The 22,420-nt window shown below is 34.1% G+C and overlaps 1 protein-coding gene across 6 annotated transcripts in view; it reads left to right on the forward strand.

Annotated features, from left to right (window-relative positions):
• GPHN (gephyrin) overlaps window positions 1–22,420 on the forward strand; it is a 623,769-nt gene that overhangs the window by 269,675 nt on the left and 331,674 nt on the right. The window lies entirely within an intron of this gene.

Raw genomic sequence — 22,420 nt, forward strand, 5'->3', positions numbered from 1 at the left:
ATATATATATATATATATATCAGATAGATTTCAATTACCATTATCAATGCATTTCTATGAAAAATATTTGGAAAATCAAAAAAGAACCCTTTCCTATAAACTACGTTAAAAATCTACTTAAGAAACACTGTATTAAAGCATTAGAATGCATAACAGATTATCTTTCTATTTTGTTTTAATTTATTTTCCCTGTAAGCTTTCACTAACTATAAATAGTACCAGTCTTCTAGAAAATATTTCCTGGTTCCATTGAAAACATAGTATGCAAACTGCGACTTAAAATTTGTAGTACATTAAATGAAAAATTGACCTTATTCTTTGAAAATCACATCATTATTGCATTCTTCTGTTTTTAACATTTTACTAAGTCCTATGGATTATTAGTCTTCTAGCATAACATGTGGCATAACATGCTCTGTAAGAGCAATTTACAATCCAATGAGAATTGAACTTACTATCTGTTACATAAATAAAATTTAACAACTGAGTAGCAATAATCAAGGGTAACAGTACTGAGTTAAATTCTTAACAATGACATGTAAAGATCTCAACAAATCATTAAGCTTGATTTAATCAAACTTTCCAAAATTGAGTTCAATAAACTCAAATCTTAGTAAATTATTTTTTAATTTGCTTGCATTATTTTTAAATCCGTTAATGTAATTGGTCTCTATTAAATAATATACTATTAGTTATAACATGTCAGGTGTTCTGTGTAGCCAATATCAGGAGCTAATTCAATAATTACATTCTAGCATAAAAATGTCAAATGACTCATTCGAACTTGATATAAATTCATAAAATAGTTTGGTTTGGAGAAACCTTAGGTCTAATCCAGCTTATGTTACTGAAAGAGGAGATATAAGGAATAAATTTGAGAGAAAAGAGGAATAATTTTGGACTTAATAATTTGAAATCTCTCTCAGATAACCAAATACTCATTAAATCATTGGATAAATCAGCCTGAAATTCAGAAGGAAGATAATTTTATCTTTCTGTTGATAATGGGATTTATCCTTATCCAAGAATTGCTTGAGGCCATGCTAGTAAATGGAATCACCTAAAAGGATATATGAGGTAATAACAGTGAACCAAAACTCTTGACCCATTTAAGAGCTAGAGGATTCATGTATTTTTTATTAGCTTAATTAATTAGCAAAAACATTGCCAATTTTTTTAATATTTTCCTCTAAAGAAGTAATTTTTCATTGTATTTTTGAAATTTTAGAGTTATAAGAGTTATCCCTCAAGAAATTCCTTCAAAAAAACATGATTCATGGATGACATTAATATATGATTTTTTAAATTAATTGATGGCATTATATCTAAAACAGCTTCAGAGAGTTTGAGGCTTGAGGCATAAAAAAATATGAAATTGCTTCTTGCTTTTTAAAGTGTCAGAAGAAAACCTTTTATAAAATATTTCATCAACTTTTATTTGATGGCAGCATTAGCATTTTCAACTGAAATCAGATATAATCTTTTTTGTTTGAATTGCAGGAAATGTGAAATATCTAGTTGTAATGTTCATTTTAGTTGGCAAATAACAGAGTAATTTTAAATATCTAAATAGTACAATTGCATTTAAATTTGAAATATATCCACAATATAACATGTGTAAGTAAATATATATGTGTATGTTTATTATTAAATTATAATTGATTAATGAGGGGCACCTGGGTGGCTCAATTGGTTGAGTGTCCGATTTCTGCTCAGGTCATGATCTCCTGGTCCATGAGTTCGAGCCCCACTTTGAGCTCTGTGCTGACAGCTCAGAGCCTGGGGTCTGCTTCAGATTCTGTGTCTCCCTCTCTGTCTGCCCCTCCTCCCACTCATGTTCTGTCTTTCTCTCTCGGTGTCAAAAATAAATAAACATTAAAATATAATTGATTAATGAAACAATTCAATTTTATAAGGTATGGTAATCTTTCACAATTTTTCTAGCACCAGAAATTATTATTTAGTTCATGCATAGTTTGAATTAAGCATGTATTTATTAATTACAATATATCATCTCATAGTCAATGGATGCTTGGCCAAAGGCTTAAGGGATAAAGTGCAAATACATTCCTGGCCCAGTTATGCCCATGTGTTCCACTCAATACCCTGAGTTTTTATTGTTTTCCATTCCTTGCTTTTATTTAGTTTTGCTTTTATATACATCCCTAAATATTATAATATATTTGTATTTCTCTTTGAATTTTAAACGAATTATTTTGTGCCTTACTTATTTGGTTCAACACTATGAGATTTATTCATGGTGTTTTATTTGGCTAAGATTTTGGAGGGTTTTGTTTTTGTTCTTTTTTTGTTTTTTTGCTGTAAAATACTCCATGTACCACAAATTATTGAGACTTCCCCTTCGCAGTGGGCATTCAGCTTGCTTCCATTTGGAGCTGTTATGAGATATGATGTTATAAAATTCTTATAAAAGCATCCTGTGTAAAGTTTGTCTGAGGTATATACTAAGGAATGGAATTTCTGGGTTTTAAGTAATGTGTATTTTCAGCTTTTCTATATGAAGTCAAACTGTTTTCCAAGATAATTATACCAGTTATACTACCACCTTGGGTGTATTTATTTTAAATAGAAATCTTTAAATAGAAATATTTAAACAGAAATATTTAAATATACTACCACCTTGGGTGTATTTATTTTAAATAGAAATATTTTAAATAAAATATTTAAATAGAAATATTTAAATATTCTTTATCTGTAATTTATATCGGTATAAATTTTTATATATGGGATGACTAAACTTACAAAGTATTTTCAAATATATTTTTATTTTCCCAGCCCAATTTATTGCAAAAGCCATCTTGTCCACTACTTGTTTGAGTTGCCTCATTTATCATATACTAAATTTTCATATGCCTGGGTACACACATATACATACACAAGTCTGTCTTTTCCTGAACTTTTGTTTCATCCATCTATTTACCAGTTCCACTGATAGCACCACACTGTTGTGGTTATAGTGCTTTTAAAACATAATAGGAAATGTTTGTGGATGGGAGGGGTGTTTGTTATTCTGTTGGTTCATGTATTAATTACTCCAGATAATATTACGATAAGTTTATCAAATTTCAAAGGTATTCCTACTGACGAGACTTCTGGTTCTAGCCAAGATATAGTAGCCCTATTCTTCCCAGATGTTTTCTTTTATAACTAAAAACCCCTGGACATTACAAAATAAACAAGCATAGAAAGACTCTCAAGGGTAGGAAGAAGAAATCAGACTTTATAAGGACTTCAGGACTTGAGGAATGACACAACAGTGAGTTAGCTGGGTTTCCTTTTTGCCTCCTATTTAAACTGAACAGAACACTGATGAAGCCTCTAACCTGGAAATACCCACAGGTACAGACAAAACAAAAAAAACTACAAAGGTCTGTCTCCTCAAGCCAAAGGACCCAGGACAAGGGTGAACTAACAGAACAAAAGCCTTTGTTAATACTCACCCTACTCCAGCCAAACACTAGTGGGGAAACTACTTAGTTCCCCCATGGTTTTAGCAGAGCCAAGCAGGAAGCTGATCTTCCACCTCACCCCCTGCTACCCCTAAAAGCAGATGGCAAAGCTTTGAATTTCTCCCCTGGTAGTGTTTGTTGGCAGGGATGAGCCGTTCAGTCTTCCACATGACAGAACAGATAGTGCTCTGATTTACCTGCCAGTATATTGTAGGTGAGGCCAAGTGGGTAGTTGATTTTCCATCAGCCCAGCGGAAACAGGCTGTGTTCTGCTTCCTACAGCAGGGTATTGTTAGTGGAGTCCAATGATGAGCCAAGTCTGCACCCCCACCCAGCAGCAGTAAGACTAAAGAGACAGCACAAGATGGAACTACTCACCACTCTGCTTTACCTTCCCTTTCCTGTGTCACTGAGGCCTATAAGAGAAATGTAACTCCATCCCTGTCTGCATCAATAAGACTGAATGAGATGGAAATAATTGATACTTCATTTTAAGTACAAGTTAATCTTCTACTTGCCCTTTTGGTATCAGCAGGGCCCAGCAGGGAGCTGAACATATAACTCTTACTTTCAATAATGTGGAGGAAGGTGATGCCCCACTTTGGCCAGAAAGGTTTCAGCAGGGCCAAGAGAGGACCTAAACTTCTACCCTACTGTCTTTAATGAAGCAGTATGAAGCAGTGCCTCAATTTTGCCAGAGAGGTGTCATTGGGACCCAGCAAGAAGCTGCACATATATATTCATATAGCCCTCATACCACACTACAACAAAGAGACATCTGCTTAAAAAAAAAAAAAAAAAGATTAAATAAGATGTAGAGTCTCATAATATCCAGAATGCCCTGGGTATAGTAAAAAAACCACTCATCATACCAAGAGCAGGAAAAATCACAACCTCAGTGGAAAAAAATAGTCAATAGACACCAACCACAAAGATGAATCAGACCTTAGAATTATCTAACAAAAATTTCAAAGCACTTATCATAAAAATGCTTCAACAAGCAATTACTAATTTTCTTGAAACAAATAAAGAAAATAGAAATGACAAAAAGGAACAAAATGTTAATTACGGAACTGAAAAGTACAATCACTAATATAAATGGCTGATTGGAGGAGGGAGGCAGGGAGCAGTTGTGCCAGAAGGAAGTGGAACAACATTTTTCAAGTGCTGAAAGAAAGAACTACCAATCACAAACTCCATATACAGTGAAGTTATTCTTCAGAAATGAAAGGGAAATAAGGACACACTCAGACAAAAGAAAACTTAAGGAATTTGTCACTAGATAAAGTACCCTGTAAAAATGGCTAAATAAAATCTCTAAAGAGAATTAGAAAAGAAATGAAAAAAAGGAAATGAAAAAACTTAAAAAAGAGAGGAAAAGGAAATGACAGAAAAAGGCTTGCAATTTTTAAAAAAGGAAAGAACAGCCGAATGGATAATAATAGCAAGCTATCTTATAGTTTTCTTAAATCATATGTGAAGATTAAAGCAAAAATTTTAAAACTATATGATGTGCACAGTGCATGTAGAGTAAATGAATACAATCATATTTAAATGTGGGAAGGTAAAGGGAGACTAAATGGAAGTAAATTTTGTGCATTTCATTTCAAATGATAAATGTCAATACCAGTAGATTGAGATAAGTTATATTTGTTTATTATAATATACAAAGCATCCACTCAAACCAACTACTAAAAAGCAATGTACAAAACACTGTACTCAAATACACTGTAAATTAAGATAGAATCTTAAAGTTTGTTCAAGTACCCCAATATGGTATGAGAAAGAAGACAAATAATAAAATGGCACATTTTGGTACTAAGATGTAATTACCTTAAATATAAATAATTTAAATATGCCAATGAAAAAGGTAGAAATTGATATATGGATTTCTAGAAATCCAATATATGTTATCCTCAAGAAATTCATTTGAAAAACAATGACATAGGTAGGTTGAAAATAAAAAGTTAGAAAAAGATGTACCATGAATGCATTAATTTTTACAGAAGAGGAAATTTCTAAAGTCCATAATCCATGTTTCTTTCTCAAAAAAAAAAAACTAGAAAAAGATAAGCCAAATATTGTCAAAGCAAGAAGACAGGAAATGCTCAAGAATTCTTAACAGTGAAATGGAAAACAGTAAAACAATGGAGAAAAATCAACAGAATAAAGAGTTCTTTTAAAAGCTCAATAAAGTTGATACACAGTAGACTAACAAAGATAAAACTGATACCAGGATTGAACAAAGACTACCACTACAAATCTTCCATCAATTAAGTGGATAATTAGAGAATACTGTGAAAAACTTTATACTTATAAATTGGGCATCTTAGCAGAAATAGACCACTTCCTCAAAACCCGCAAACTACCAACATGAAGAAAGATGAATAGACAATCTTTGTAGTCTTACAACCATTAATGAAATTAAATTCACAATGAAAAATCTAAAAAAGAAATATACAGGTCAAGATGTTTCACTGGAGAGCTTTACCAAATATTAAAGAAGAATTGACATCAACTTTAGTCTTTTCCAGAAAATAGAAGGGGAGGAAATACTTCCCACCTTATTTTATGAGGCTAGTATTTTCCTGATAACAAAATCAGGAAAACAGTGCAAAAAATGAACTACAGACCAATATCTATCATGAACTTAAAATCTACCAAATATTACCAAATCAAATCCGATACTGTATAAAAAAAATTATAGATCACTACCAAATGAGATTTATTTGAGGTATGCAAAACTTGTTCAACACTGGAAAAGCAATCTAATCCACCATATCAACAAGCTAAAGAAAGATTATATGATTATATATATTGATGCAAAAAAAAAGTGATAAAATCTAAAATCCATTCCTGATAAAAACTTTCAGCAAACTAAGAATAGAGGGGAACTTCTGAACTTGATAAATAGCATCTACAAAAAAACTTACCACTTAACAACATACTTAATGGTGAAAAAAAACAAATGCTCTCCTCCTGGAACAAAAAGCAAAGTTGTCAACTCTCGCTACTTTTTTCAACTGAGTATTAGAAGTTCTTTTTTCAACTGAGTATTAGAAGTTCTAAGCAGCACAATAAGGCAAGAAAAGTATTAAAAGGGACAAAGATTGGAAAGTAAGAAACAACACTCTCTTTTAGCAAATTGTATGATTGTCTACATAGAAAAAGGTATCTACAGAAAAATTCCTACAACTGTTATAAGTCAATTCACTTAATTTGAGGAATGTAAGATCAATAGTCACACACACACACAAAAACCCCAATCAACACACATATGTTAATCTGTATGCTGAAAACTACAAAACGTTAACAAAATAAAGGGACACTTAACGAAATGGACAGACATGCCATGTTCATGGGTTGGGAGACTGAACACACTAAAGATGTAATTTTCCCCATATTGATATACAGGTTTATGCAATTCCTATCAAAAACCCAACAAGGTTTTTTTGTAGACATACAATTATATAAGTTTATTCTAAAATTATACAGAAACCTAGGTCCTAGAACAGTTAAAATAATTTTGCAAAAGGACAAAGTGGAAGGACTAGCTCTATCAATGGTAAAGTTTACTGTTAGTTACAGTAATCAAGACAGTGTAGTGTTGGCAGAAAAAAAAATACATGAAACAGAATAGACAACCCATAAGTAGACTAACACAAATATGTTCAACAGATTTTTAATAAATCTGCAAAACCAGTTCAATGAATAACCTTTTCAAGAAATGATGCTGGAACAATTGGAATCCATAACTGCTCCCCACCCTCCAAAAAAACACCTCAACCTAAATCTCACACCTTATACAAAAATTTACTCAATTTTAGCCTTTCTGACAGGGTTGAGGTAATATCTCATTATGGTTTTGATTTGTATTTCCCTGAAGATGAGTGATGTTGAGTATCTTTTCATGTGTCTGTTAGCCATCTGTATGTAGTCTTTGGAAAAATATCTATCCCTGTCTTCTGCCCATTTTTTAACTGGATTATTTGTTTCTTTGGTGTTGACTTTTATAATTTCTTTATATATTTTAGATACCATCCGTTTATCAGATATATCATTTGCAAATATCTTCTCCCATTGTGCAGGTTGCCTTTTAGTTTTATTGTTTCCTTTGCTGTGCAGAAGCTTTTCATCTTGACGAAGTGCTACTAGTTCATTTTTGCTTTTGTTTCCCTTGCCTCAGGAGACATGTCTAGTAAGAAGTTGCTACAGCTGATGTCAGAGGTTACTGCCTGTTTTCTCCTCTAGGATGTTTATGGATTCCTGTCTCCCATTTAGTAATGTCTTGATTACTACAGCTTTGCTTTTCTTTTTCAAGATTGCTTTGGCGATTCAGGGTCTTTTGTGGTTCCATACATATTTTAGGATTGTTTGGTGTAGCTTTGTGAAAAATGCTGTTGGTATTTTGATAGGGATTGCGCTAAATGTGAGGATTGCTTTGGATAGTACAGACATCTTAACAATATTTGTTCTTCCAGTCAACGAGCATGGGATATTTTTCCATTTCTTTGTGACTTGTTCAGTTTCTTTCATCAGTTTATTCTGTTTGTCAGTTTGAAGGTCTTTCACTTCTTCGGGTAAATTTATTCCTAGGTATTTTATTCTTTTGACTGGAACTGTATGGGAATTCTTTTCTTGATTTCTCTTTGTGATAATTCATTATTCGAGTTTAGGAATTTAACAGATTTTTACATAATAATTTCATATACTACGGCTTTACCAAATTTTTTCTAATAATTTTTTGGTGCAGTATTTAGGGTTTCTATCTATATAGTACTATGTCATGAAAATAGTGATAGTTCTGCTTCTTTTCAATTTGGGTGCCTTTTATTTCTTTTCTTACCTAATTGCTATGGCTAAGACTTCTAATACTATATTGAATAAAACTGGTGAGAGTGGACATCTTTCTCTTGATCTTAGATAAAATGTTTTCAGCTTTTCATTGTTGAGTATGATATTAGCTATGAATGTGACCTATATGGCCTTTATTATGTTGAGGTATGTTCCCTTTATACCCACTTTGTTCAAGAGTTTTCATCATAACTGAAGATTGTATTTTGTTAAATGCTTTTTCTACATCTATTGAGATGATCTTATGATTTTTATCTTTCGTTTTGTTAATGTGCTGATAATGTTGATTGATTTGTGAATGTTGAATTATTCTTGCATCCCTTGAATAAAGCCTTCTTGATTGTGGTGTATGATCTTTTTAATGCATTTCTGAATTCAGTTTGCTAATACTTTGTTGAAGATTTTTGCATTTCTGTTTATCAAGGATATTGGGATATATATATATATATATATATATATATATATATATATATTTTTTTTTTTTTTTTTTTTGGTAGTGTCCTTGTCTGGTTTTTGTGTCAGGGTAATTACTCCCAGCCTTATAAAATGAGTTTGGAAGCTTTTCTTCCTGTTCAGTTTTTTGGAGGTGTTTGAGAAAGATAGATATTAAATCATTTTTGAATGTTTGATAGAATTCACTAGTGAAGCTATATGGTCTTAAACTTTTATTTGGGGGGATGTTTTTGACTACTGATTCAATCTCCTTTCTAGTAATTACTTTATTTATGTTTTCTTTTTCTTGCTGATTCAGTCTTACAAGATTGTATGTATCTAGGCATTTATCATTTTTATCCAGTTTGTTGGCATGTAATTTTTTGCAGTAGTCTCTTAGGATCCTGTCTGGTTCTGCGGTATCAGTTGTAACTTCTCTTCTTCATTTCTGATTCTATTTATTTGAGCCCACTCTCTTCTGAGTGAATCTAGCTAAAATTTTATCAGTTTTGTTTATCTTTTCAAAAAAACACCTCTTAATTTCACTGATCTTTTCTATTGTCTTTTTAGTCTTCATTTATCTCAATCTGATATATATTATATCCTTACTCCTACTACCTTTGGGCTTGGTTTGTTCTTCTTTATTTAGTTTATGTGTAAATTTAGATTGTTTGAGATTTTTCTTGTTTTCTCAGGTAGGATTGTATTGCTATATTAAGGTATCTCTTACAACGGGTTTTGCTGCATGCAGTAGATTTTGGTATTTAATATTTATGTTTTCATTTTTCTAGGTTTTTTAAATTTCTCTTTTGATTTCTTTGATGATCCATTGGTTGTTTAGTACTATGTTGTTTAATCCCCATGTATTTATGATTTTTCTCCAATTTCCTTCTTGTAATTGATTTCTGGTTTCATATCATTCTGGGAGGAAAAGATGCTTTGTATGATTTCAGTCTTCTTGAATTTATTGAGATTTGTTTTCTGACCTAACATGTGGAGTATACTGGAGAATGTTTTATGTGCACTTGAGAAGATTGTGTATTTGCTACTTTTAGATGGAGCGTTCTATATATAACCATTAAGTCCATCTGATCTAATATGTTGTTTAAGGCTGATGCTTCCTTATGATTTTCTGTCGGGGTGACTTGTCTATAGAGATAAGTAGGGTGTTAAAAGTCCTCTACTATTATTGCATTGCTGTTGATTTCCCTCTTTAGGTCTGCTAATAATGCTATGTTATTTTGGTGCTTCTGTGCTGGGTGCTTATGTATTTATAAATGTTATATCTACTTGCTGCATTATCAGTATGTAATACCCTTCTTTGTCTTTTAAAATTTAAATGGTTTTTAAAATTTAAATTTTTTTAAAATTTAAAATTAAAATTTTAAATGTCTATATAAAATCTATTTTGTCTGAAATAAATATAGCTACATTATTTTCATTTGCATTTTCATAAAATATCTTTTTCCATCCCTTCACTTTCAGTCAGTATGTGTCCTTACTTCTGAAAGGAGTGTCTTGTAAGAAGAAGTGTGTAGATGAGTCTATTTTTTGTCCATTCAGTCACTCTTTGTCTTTTGATGGGAGCATTTAGTCCATTTACACTTAATTATTGATAGATGTATACTTAATGCCAGTTTATTCATTGTCTTCTGGCTGTTTTTGTGGTTCCTCTCTGTTTCTTCTTTCTTTTGGTATGTTGTCTTTCTTTAGTGTTATGTTTAGATTTATTTTATAGTATCTTTTGTGTATTTACTATAAAGTTTTGCTTTGTGGTTACTGAGAGGTTCACATATAACATCCTATGAATAGAACTGTCTATTTAGCAACTTAAATTTGAACACATTATAAAACTACATTTTTACAACTTCCCCCTGCGTTTTATGGTTTTGAGGTTACATTTTAGCTCTTTTTATTTATCTCTTAACTAATTATTGTAGTTTAATTTTACTACATTTGTTTTTTAGCCTTCATAGTAACTTAATTAGTGAAGTATCTACCATCTTTGCTATATAGTTACCTTTTCTGGTGAGATTTGTACTTTCATATGTTTCTTGTTATTATTTAGTGCCATTTCTTTTCCTTTTAAAAAAAGTCCCTTTAGGGGCGCCTGGGTGGCACAGTCGGTTAAGCGTCTGACTTCAGCCAGGTCACGATCTCGCGGTCTGTGAGTTCGAGCCCCGCGTCAGGCTCTGGGCTGATGGCTCAGAGCCTGGAGCCTGCTTCCGATTCTGTATCTCCCTCTCTCTCTCTGCCCCTCCCCCATTCATGCTCTGTCTCTCTCTGTCCCAAAAATAAATAAACGTTGAAAAAGAAAAATTTTTTAAAAGTCCCTTTAATCTTTCTTTTAAGGCCAGTGTATTGGTGATGAACTCCTTTAGCTTTTGCTTATCTGAAAAATTCTTTATCTCCCCTTCAATTCTGAATGATAATCTTGCAAGGTGGAGGTTTCTTAGTTGGAATTTTTCCTGTCAGGACTTTGAATACATCATGCCACTTTCTTCTGGCCTGCAAAATTTTGCCTGCAAAAATTGCTGATAGCTTTATTGGGTGTCCCCTGTATTTAAGCTGCTTTTCTCTTGCTGCTTTTAAGATTCTCTCTTTATCTTTAACTTTTATATTTTAATATTTCTTGGTGTGGATCTCTTTGGGTCCTTTTTTTTTTAACTCTCTGGACTTACTGGACATGGATGTCTGTTTCCTTCTCCACATTAGAGAAGTTTTCAGCAACTATTTCTTCAAATCTGTATTCTGCCCCTTTCTCTCTTTCTCTCTGTTCTCTTTCACAAATGTTATTATGCTTAATGTTGTTCTATCAGTCTCTTAAGTTATCTTCATTTTATAAAATTCTTTTTTCTTTTGTTCTCCTTTGCCTGGTTGAGTGCTAATGCTTTGTCTTCCAGCTCACTGATCCTTTCTTCCTTTCATTCAGTTGGCTGTTGAGTTCCTCTTATGTATTTTTCACTTCAGTTACTATATTCTTCAGTTCTGTGTCTTCTGTTTGCTGCTTTCATATATTTTTATTATATAACTTTATTAAAGTTTTCACTATGCCCTTCCCTTCTTCTCCTGAGAGTTAAGTGAGCATCTTTGTGACTATTATTTTGATTTCTTTATTAGATAATTTATCTCTATATCATTAAGGCCTTTTCTTGAGATTTTGTATTGTTCTCATGTTTGGAAAATATTTTTCTGTTCATTTTGCTTACCTCTCTGTTTTGTATTAGGCAAAACAGCTACCTCCTCTCAGTCTTGAAGGTATGGCCTTGTGTAGATGATGAGCCTTTTCATTCACCCTTGCACTTGTTCTTGGTTATCTTTTGAACCTTTGTGATTGTCTAAATATACTGGTTTATTTTTTATATGCCTTCATTGTTGAGGATCTTTCAATACCTGTCAGTGTTCCGAGAGGAGGAATCGCATTTAGCACCTAGTTTCAGGCAAAGCAGAAGCCAGACCCTCAAGCAGCAGCTTTTAAAGCATGTAATATATACAGTCCGGGAGGTCCACAATAATAAACTCTGCTCACCTCCATACCAAAAGATCTGGAGGTGTACTCTGAGCAACTGTTGCAACAATCAGGGTAATTGTAGAGCTCCTTTCTGAGAAATCTCCTCAAACTGTAGTGAGACTGGGGACTACACAGGATGGTGTCTCCTTGTTTACACTCCTTGAAAGTGCCTTCATAGCTCATAGATGTGTGGGTAACCTGGAGCCTGTCCTTTAGGCTAAACATTCAATATAAGTATATAGGCCTTTTTCACAAGAAGGTGGGGGTATGTTTCAGTCTGTTGTCTGTGGAGTGCTCTAGGGATGTTTTCTTGTTGAGAACTGTTTATCTCAACTGCTGTTGTGCCTCTGAGCTCAGGAACACCAACCCCCTTGACTACCAGGGCCAGATGAACAAGGGGCATTTCCTTTGTGCTTTGTGTGCACCCACTGGCTTTAGCAGGGCAGTTGAGAGTATAAGATATGGGGCATGGGGCACACACTCCAGCTTCTGAAAGGCAGTGGGAAAATATCTTGACTGAGTATGCCTGTGGCCTTCGGCAGTGCTGCAGGAGAGTGCCCTATCTGTGCATACACCATGGCCCTGGGTTGGCGGTGGGAGAGTGACATGACCATTTACTCATCAGCTCCTGCGGGGGTATGAGCGAGTGTTGCCACCACCTGTGACCATTGACTTTCTTAGTAAGGGGGCCAGAGAATGCTGTGACCATTCACACTTGCCTGCCTCAGTCAGGAAGTGGGGGATCACTGCAACCCCTGTGGTAGGCAGTGGAAGGGTGCCACATCTGAGTGCACCTACCTATGCTAACAGGGTAGGTTTTAGAGTGCACAAATGGCATTTGCCCATGCCTTAGTCTCCAGAGAGAATCCCAACTGTCCTTTGCCTCAGAATACCCCCAGATCAGCAAGGCCTGATTGTTCACATATAATGTAGGTACTTTTCAAGTTGGTGCTTTTGTGCTGGATCCTGGGGTAAGTGAGACTATACACAAGCCCATTAAAAAGAGAATTTCCATTTCCTATAGCCAGTTAAGTACCTTGATATCTGCCCTTTTGGTGTTCTAAGCAGATGTTTTGGGGAACTCATCTTTCTGGTGCAGATCCCAAGAGTTGGGGTGCCTGATGTGGGGCACTAGCCCCTTACTCCTCTGAGAGAAATACCAGACTGACGAGATCCCTCCTTTTGTGTGTCACCATACCTGTGGTGGGATTTTTTAGCCAGATCGTGTCTCTGCCTCTCCTACCTGTCTGAGTGTTGTCCTTTTACCCTTTGTTGTGGATAAGAAGTTCATCTAGTATTCAGAATCTTTAGGTGATTCATATGTAGCTGTAGGTTTGGTATGTCCATGGGAGAGGTGACTTCATGATCTTCATATGCTACCATCTTGGTCTGGCTTCTTTCCAGCATGTTCATTTTTTAACATAGATTGCAAGACGTGCAAAGAATAGGAGATTGTGAAACAAAGCAGACAACTGCCTGTGAGAAGCTGTAGATATTGAATTTAACAGATTTCTAAATATGCTAAAAAAAAGAAAACTTACAGGAAACCATACTGAAAGAAAAAAAGCCATGATGACAATATTTCATCAAATAGAGACTATCAATAGAAATATAAATTTTATTTTTTAAAAGGCTAAGGCAAATTCTAGAACTGCAAGTATAATAACGGAAACGGAGGATTCTCCAGTGGGGTTTGTGCAACAATAGCACTGAGTTGGCAGAAGAAAGAATCAGCAGACTTAAAGATAGATCAGTAGGGATTATACAAGCTGAAGACCAGAGAGGATAAAAGAATGAAGAAAAATGAACAGTCTCAGAGAAATGCAGAACATCATTAAGCATACCAGCATATAGATAACAGGAATAAAAGAACAGAAAAGAGCACCAAAAAAAAAAAACCTTACAAGAAATAATGGCTGAAAACTTGCCAAATTTGATTACAAACATTATACATCCAAGAAACTCCTTCAATTCCAGATAGGATAAACTCAAAGATATCCACACCTAGACACACGATTTTAGTCAGTGTAAGCTGCTATAGCATAGTACCATAGACTGGGTGGCTCATAAACAGTAGAATGTTTTTTCTCGCATTTCTGGAGGCTGGAAGTCTGAAATCAGTATGCCAGCATGGTCAGGTTCTTGTGAGGACCCTCAGTGAGTTGCAGACAGCTGACTTCTAGTATCCTCACATGCCACAAAAAAAAAGCTAGTTAGTTCCCTGGCCTCTTCTTCTAAGGGCACTAGTCTCATTCGTAAAGACTCCACCCTCATGACCTAATCACCTCCTAAAGGACCCACTTGCAAATACCATCACATTGGGATTATGGTTTCAAATTATGAATTTTTGTGGGACACAAACATTTATTTCACACCATATATCATGGTGAAAGTGCTAAAAAACAAAAACTTTTACATCAATATAAACAAAATGACTCATCACATACAAGTGAGCCCCAATAAAATTAACATCTGACTTATCAATAAAAGAAGGCAGAAGGCAGTAGGATGACATATTCAAATTAGTGAAAGAAAAAAACTGTCAACAAACCAAGATGTTATATCCAGGGAAACTATCTCTTAGAATTGAAGATGAAAGAAACACATTCCCAGAGGAACAAAAACTGTAAGAGGATTTGTTGCTAGCAGATCCATCTTATAAGAAATACTAAAGAAAATTCTTCAGGCTTAAAAAGCAAGTGACCATGGACAGCAATTTAAATCCACACACTCAATAAAAGAGCACTGGTAAAAGTAATTATGTATTTATAAAAGACAGTATAAATATGTATTTCTTGTCCTTTCCTCTCAACTAATTATTTTTAATTATTTTAATGTTTATTTATTTTTGAGAGAGAGAGTGTGAACAGGGGAGGGTCAGAGAGAGAGGGAGACACAGAATCCAAAGCAGCCTCCAAGCTCTGAGCTATCAGCACAGAGCCCTATCTGGGGCTCAAACCCATTAACCATGAGATTGTGACCTGAGCCAAAGTCAGGTGCTTAACTGACTGAGCCACCCAGGCACCCCTCAACTAATTTTAAGAGCAGTTGTATAAAAGAATACATAGGTAACTTTTGTTGAGTCTATAACGTAGAAATGTAATATATTTGACAATAACAGCACAAAGAAAGTAGTTTGAAGCAAAGCTGCATTGAAGTATTTAATACCAAATGGTATCTCAAATCCACAAGAACAAAATTGAAGAATCAAAAATAACAAATAAGAATGTTAATACAACAAACTCTTGTCTACATGTACTTATCCACTTTCTTTTCTCAGCTTTTCTAATAGACATAAACTATGCAACATATTAATTATACCAGTGTATTGTTGGATTTTATATATGTATGTGTATGTATATCTTTTTGTTCACACAAAAATATATGGGGTGGGGGGCGCCTAGGTGGCTCAGTCAGTTAAGCATCTGACTTCGGCTCAGATCATGGTCTCACGGTTTGTGAGTTCGAGCCCCGCGTCAGGCTCTGTGCTGACAGCTCAGAGCCTGGAGCCTGTTTTGGATTCTGTGTCTCCTTTCTCTCTCTGCCCACTCTCTCACTTGCATACATGCACTCTCTCTCCCTCTCTCTCTCTCTCAAAAATAAATAAACGGTAAAAAAAAAAAATAAAAATTAAAAAATATATGGGTAACATGGATAAGAATAATAGCACAAAAAAGAAGAGACAACAGAACTGTATAGAAGTAATGTTTCTGTGTTACTATAAATCAGAAGTTGATTTGGTAAGATATGGAGTGTAAACCCTAGAACAACCACTAAGAAAATAGCTCCAAAAATAAATCATTAAAAAAAATCATTAAAGGAATTAAAATGTCACATTGGAATATATTGATTTCATTCAAAAGAAAAGAGTAAGGGGGTACTAGAAGAATAAATAAGAGATAAGAGACACATAGAATGCATAAAGTAAAATGGCAGATGTATACACAGCTATATCAATAATATTAAGTGTGAATGGATTTATTAATCCAGTCAAAAGGCATATACTGTCAAACTATTAAATTATTAAAGACCCAACTATAATACTATGTACACCAGACATGTTATATATTGAAAGGTGCCATAGAGGTTAAAATTAAAAGGATAGCAAACATATGTCATGCAAATAACAACCCAAAGGAATGGCAGAATTAAATTCTTTTGTTAGTTAGAATACATTTTTAAAGAGATGCTTTCCCTTATCTACTATATAGTTATGCAGTGATACAGTTTATACTGAAAAAGCAGGTTAAGTGCTTGATTCTTTCCCTTCCTATGATTTCAGTTTTTTAAAATTTTCTGAAGCTTGCTTTGTGGTCCAATGTATTGTCTATTTTGGTAATTGTTACCTTTGCGTTGAAAAAGTCTGCACCTTCTGTAGTGATTGGGTTTCACGTTGTATATAAATAACTATGATGGAGATTTGTGTATTTCTCCTGTTAATTCTGTCAAATTCTGCCTTATATTTTTTGTAGCTATGTTACTGGTTGTTTATAAAATATTTTTTGTATTTGCTTATTGAATTGATTCTTTTATCAATGTAAAATATTCTTCATGTAACATTTCTTGCCTCTTGGCTCTACTTGGTTTGCTATAATATTGCTACAACCACTTTACTTTGGTTGATGTTCACATGACATTTCTTTTTCTATCATGTATTTATGTCTCCTTTCTTGTTATTTTATTTAAAATGTAAATGTCTCTTATAAGCATCTTTGTATTTTTTTCTGAAACATCTATTTTTGCTTACAGCATATATACCATTTACATTTATTATAATTAATATAGTACTTATTGTTTGTTTCCTATTTGTCTCATCAGTTTGTCTCCTCTCCTTGTCTTCTTTTAGATTAGTAGAGTAGCTTTTAATCAGTTTTTTCTTTTATTAATTTTTTAGTTATATATAGTTTGATTGTAGTTTGGTATTTTGTTGGGTTTTTGTTTTGTTTTCTGCTAGTTTTGTGTGTGTGTGTATGCATATGTGTGTGATTTATCCCAGGGCTCATTACAACATGCATATGTTACTTTTTTTTAATACTAATCATTATTTTTGTCATTTCTAATAGTAATTTGGAAGATTTCTAAACATTGCTTTTGACTATTGTTTCTTCCCATTTTGTCTTTCTTCTCTTTCTGGGGTTTAATTATACATGCATTAGACCTCTTGAGTATGTATCACATATGTGTTTTGTCCTATTCTGTTTATTCATTCTTTCTCTGTATCATTTTGTACCTTTTTTGTGGATTTGTCTTTAATATTCTTGCATTCTGCTGCATTTTTTCTTTTGACCTGAGTTTACATTCTTTAATCCTGATAAACCTGCCCATTTAGATCTGAGTTCCAGATGTTGTAATTTATGTGCTAGTGCATCCATTTAATTTTTTTATAGATTCCAATTTCTGCTGAAATTATCTATTGTTTCCTCTCTTTTTTTAAAAAAATACTTTATTTTCTTGAATGTATTAATTTTAGGTTATTTTAAAGTTGGCTACACACTCCCCTTGCATCTGTTGTGGGATTTTTCATCTTTTTTTTTTTATCTTAGTATTGGATTCTATTTTCTTGCATGCCAAGTAATTTTTATAAATTTATATGTTAAAGGACCATATTGTGGGGCACCTGGGTGGCTCAGTCGGTTGAGCGTCCGACTTCAGCTCAGGTCACGATCTCGCGGTCTGTGAGTTCGAGCCCCGCGTCGGGCTCTGGCCTGATGGCTCGGAGCCTGGAGCCTGCTTCTGATTCTGCGTCTCCCTCTCTCTCTGCCCCTGCCCTGTTCATGCTCTGTCTCTCTCTGTCTCAAAAATAAATAAAACGTTAAAAAAAAAAAGGACCATATTGTTTGTAGATGATTTATCACCCATCATAGAATGTCTCGCTTTCTCCTGATAGACAGAAAGTATGAGAAACTGATCAATCCAGTCTAATCAGGAATTGATGTGGATTAGAACTGGGTTGAGAATAGTTGGTTTACATCCCTTTATTCCTGAACAATAACAGCAGATTTAGCTCTGCTGGTCATAGTTTGCAGCCTAGCTCTCTTGCCTGCAGCCTAACTAATATGTGCCTCAAAAACTGGCAAACATCCTGAAGGGAAAACTGGCATTGTTCCATGGTTAGTCTTATGTCCCTAACAGGTCTTGGTTTTTTAAGCACTATGAAGATTTTACTCTGTCTTTAATAAGCTTGTTGTCTAGCTTTACAGCCTTGTGTACAGCACCACAATCTACAGTTGTTTTAAGGAGAAAAGCTGCCATGGGCTCAAGTATATTCAGATGTCTAATTCCTAAATGTCTAAAAGTTTTCTGGTTTATTTTCCTCCCATTAGACACTCTTTGCCTAGAAAAGCTGATTGTCAGCCCTATGACCTCAATCATCAAATACTCCCAGTGGGGATGGGTTGGCAGATGGATGGGAAAAGCTAGAGAGTATCAGTTTAACTCAGGAATGTTTCCCCATTTCTGGAATTGTATTTATCCAATTTATTGTTTCTGTTTCTCCTGTGTCTTTAAAAGTAGGAATTTGTAATTATCTGATTGTGTTTACTTATTATTATATAAGTATTGACCTGCTGTGACCTACTGCATTCTACCCCAAAGCAGAACTCCTTTATTATATTTTTTGAACTCACTATTGCTAGGATACAGAAAAGCTGTTTGTTTTATGTATAAATCCTTTAATTATTTATGAAACACTTTTATTATATCTAGTAGTTTATCAGTCAAGTAAGCTTTGGTAAAGTGAAATTATACAGTAAAATCCTTTTGCCTGGATTCTGGTCTGTTTGTTTAATGTTTGATGAATGAAGCACTGTTGCAAGTGCTTTAAAAATGCTAACTGTGGGCGCCTGGGGGGCTCAGTGAGTTAAGCCTCTGACTTCAGCTTAGCTCAGGTCATGATCTCATGGTTCGTGAGTTCGAGCCCCACTATGGGCTCTATGCTGACAGCTCAGAGTCTGGAGCCTGCTTGGGATTCTGTGTCTCCCTCTCTCTCTGCCCTTCCCCCACTCTCTCTCGCACCCACATGCTCTCTCTTTCTCTCTCTCTCAAAAATAAACATTAAAAAAAATTTTAAATGCTAACTTGTTTTAATTTTCATGACAAACATGAGGTGGGTATTATTCATTTTTTTTGGTGCATATATGTATGCACACCCAATAGATTTCCACCTAATAGACTAGATATGACCTAGAAATACTGGTACATAGAGTATGGAAATGAATAATTTTACTAGATTCTGCAAATAGTTTTCCCAGGTAGATGTTTACTTTTACAGTAACATCATTTTATGAGAACTCCTGTTTGCTTCACATTATCACCAACATTTAGTATTATCAGTCTTTTTCATTTTAATCATTTCATAATAGTAATACCAAAATTTGTTTTCAATTTGTATTTCCCTAATGACTAATGATATTGAACATCTTTTTATATATTTACTGGCCATTTGAATATCTTCTTTTATGAAGTGACTGTTCATGTCTTCCACTTTTAAAATATTAGGTTAACTATATTTTTATTATTTATTAATAGGTATTCCTTATATGTTCCTTTGTTTGATGTATCGCACATTATCTCTGCTGCTTCCCTGTTTTCTTAAAAATGTCTTTGATGAATAGAAATACCTTAATTTTAATATAGGTTAGCTTGCCAATCTTTTCACTTACAGTTAATGAATAATTATTTGTTGTTTAAATGATCCTAAAGACATTCATCGTCTAGAAGAGACTATTTTATTATAAAATGTAATTTCTATATTAAATATATGTATAAAAGTTTTTTTGTAGTACAGAGGAGACAATGACTAACTCTGGCTACAGGGACAAGAAATTCATGGAGAATATTATGGAAGGGGCTTCTAAAACAAAACAAAACAAAACAACAAAACAAAATATTAACAAAGACACTAAACATGAGTAAACAGTGTTTTGGGGAAGTGCAAATTGGCTGAAGTCAAGGGGTTGTTAATAATTGCAGAAAATGAGGCTAAAGTTAGGTAGGAGTCACATTGTAAATGATTTGGATGCCTTAGGGAGGGGAGCTTCTAGAAATTTTGAAGCAAAGACATTTCCAGATTTATTTCAGAGGATGTATTGTCCTTACCAAAATGAATTTGAAGGGGTAATAGAGGCAGAACACTTAGCTTTATACCAATCTGGATGAATGATGATAAAGACAAGGTTCAAGTCAGTAGCAACAGTAATGGAAAATATGGGAGGTATGTCACAATGTTAATAAAACAGGCTCTGCATCTGAATTGGATTGTGACCTTGTGTGTATTTTAACCATTCTGTGTTTTCCTAGAAATAAAAGCCTACCTTTGTTGAATTACAAGACCTACCTACTATTGTTGTGAGAAGTAAATGTTTGTTTAGCCAAGTACCTAATATATAGTAATCACATAATGACAGCTGTGTGACATGATCTAAATAGAGTTGAGAAATGAGGAATAGAAATAGAGATTAATTCAGGTATTTAGCTTAGACAACTTCATGAAAAATAATGCCAATCCCTGAACTAAGAAATTTGGAGGAACAGTTCTATTTGGAGGGAATAATGAATGTTGGTGGTATTTGTGTATTTATTTTTTTTTGCTTATTTATTATTTTAGAAATCAAGTATTATGTATGTATGTATTTATTTATATTCTCAAGTTATCTAACATACAGTGTAGTCTTGGCTTCAGAATTAGATTCCCATGATTATTCTCTTACATACAATACTCAGTGCTCTTCCCAACAAGTGGCCTCCTCAATGCCCATCATCCATTTTCCCCTCTCCCATCAATCTTCAGTTCTCTGTATTTAAGAGTCTCTTATGGTGTGCCTCCCTCTTTGTGTTTATCTTATTTTTCCTTCCCTTCCCCTATGGTCATCTGTTAAGTTTCTTAGATCCCATGTATAAGTGAAATCATATGGTATCTGTCTTTCTCTGACTTATTTTGCTTAGCATAATACCCTCCAGTTCCATCCACATTGCTGCAAATGACAAGAGTTCATTCTTTTACATCCCTGAGTACTATTCCAGTGTGTGTGTATGTGTGTGTGTGTGTGTGTACACATACCACATCTTCTTTATTCATCAGTTGATGGACATTTGGGCTCTTTCCATACACTGGCTATTGTTGATAGTACTGCAAAAAACATTGGAGTGTATGTTCCCCTTCAAATCAGCATTTTTGTATCCTTTGGATAAATTCCTAGTAGTGCTATTGCTGGGTCATAGAGTAGTTCTATTTTTAATTTTTTGAGGGACCTCCATACTGTTTTCCAGAGTGGCTGCCCCAGTTTGCATTCCCTTTCTCCTCATCCTCGCCAACATCTGTTGTTGCCTGAGTTGTTAATTTAAGCCATTCTGACTGATGTGAGGTAGTATCTCTTTGTGGTTTTGGTTTGTATTTCCCTGATGATGAGCAATGTTGAGCATCTTGTCGTGTGTCTGTTAGCCATCTGGATGTCTTCTTTGGAAAAGTGTCTATTTATGTCTTCTGCCTATTTCTTCACTGTTTCACTGGATTATTTAGTTTTTGGGTGTTGAGTTTGGTAAGTTATTTATAGAGTTTGGATACTAACCCGTTATTGGATGTCATTTGCAAATATCTTTTCCCATTCTATCAGTTGCCTTTTAGTTTTGTTGATTGTTTCCTTTGCTGTGTAGAAACTTTTTATGTTGATAAAGTCCCAAAAGTTCATATTTGCTTTTATTTCCTTTGCCTTTGGAGACATGTCAGGTAAGAAATGGCTATGGCTGAGGTCAAAGAGGTTGCTGCCTATGTTCTCTAGGATTTAATGGTTTCGTGTCTCAAATTTTAGGTCTTTCTTCCATTTTGAATTTATTTTTGTGTGTGGTGTAAGAAAGTGGTCCAGTTTCATTCTTCTGCATATTGCCATCCAGATTTCCTAATATCATTTGTTGAAGAGACTTTTTTCCATTGGATACTCTTCCCTGCTTTGTCGAAAATATGTGGACATATATTTGTGGGTCCATTTCTGGGTTCTCTATTTCATTGGTGTTTGTGTCTGTTTTCGTGTCAATACCATACTGTCTTGATGATTACAGCTTTGTAATACACGTTAAGGTCTCGGATTGAGATGCCTCCAGCTTTGGTTTTCTTTTTCAACATTACTTTCGCTATTCGGGGTCTTTTGTGGTTGCTTAC

Source organism: Prionailurus viverrinus, chromosome B3, assembly GCF_022837055.1.
Source record: "Prionailurus viverrinus isolate Anna chromosome B3, UM_Priviv_1.0, whole genome shotgun sequence".
Lineage (NCBI taxonomy): Eukaryota > Metazoa > Chordata > Mammalia > Carnivora > Felidae > Prionailurus > Prionailurus viverrinus.